Here is an 801-nt window from a genome sequence, read left to right as displayed (position 1 = left end):
GAGCCAGCAGCTTTGTGAGTGGTGATGGGGCCCTGACTGAAACCTGGGACAAGGGGGTGGGGGTTGCTGAGCAGCTCCAGGCAGACCTCTGCCACTTGCAGACATCTTTCTGGCTCCTGTCCGCTCCTCCAGCCTGCTCGGGAGAGCCCTTTGTCTTCTCCTACGCGGCTCAACACATCTCTGGGCAACTCGGGACTCCTGGAAGCAGCTCTGCACAACTCTGAGCAGCTCCCAGGCTCTCCTCCATGCCCCCCAGGCCTGGGGCAGGACAGGGGTGGGCCATGGGTCTGTGCAGTGCTGGGGTGCCGGGGGTGCCTGGTGCCAGCCCCAGCAGAGGCTGGGAGGCACCCTGGCTCCCTGTTGGCCTCCTGGGGGATTGCCATGCCGGCCGAGGTCTCTTCTCACAGCCCAGAAGCCCACAGTGTCCGTAGCAGGGGGAAGACGGCGCAGGCAGAGGAGACCGATGAGTCGCTGCCGCAGGAGATGGTGGCTGTGCGGCTGGTAGGACAGACAACCCCGCTGTGGGCCTTGGGGAGGGAAGAGTCTGCACTGTGCCCGGGGGACATGGGGGCACTGATCTCAGCAGGGACGAGGGAGGGGGTCTGAGCCCCCAAACCTCAGCCACCTCGCACAGCCCAACACATGTCCCTGCTGTGCCTTGGCCTGTAGGAGGAGCAGCGGGCTTCAAGGAGGCATAAGATCACTTCTTGGCTGAGGTGAGTTTCCCGGGGGGCTCGGGGTCGTAGGCCACACTGACACTGGTAAAGAGCTCGATGCTACAGTAGAGCAGCTGCTTCACCA

Source organism: Aptenodytes patagonicus, unplaced genomic scaffold (assembly GCF_965638725.1).
Source record: "Aptenodytes patagonicus unplaced genomic scaffold, bAptPat1.pri.cur scaffold_74, whole genome shotgun sequence".
In the NCBI taxonomy this organism is placed as follows: domain Eukaryota; kingdom Metazoa; phylum Chordata; class Aves; order Sphenisciformes; family Spheniscidae; genus Aptenodytes; species Aptenodytes patagonicus.
The sequence above is the reverse complement of the archived record's forward strand: the minus strand, read 5'-3'. Positions refer to the sequence as shown.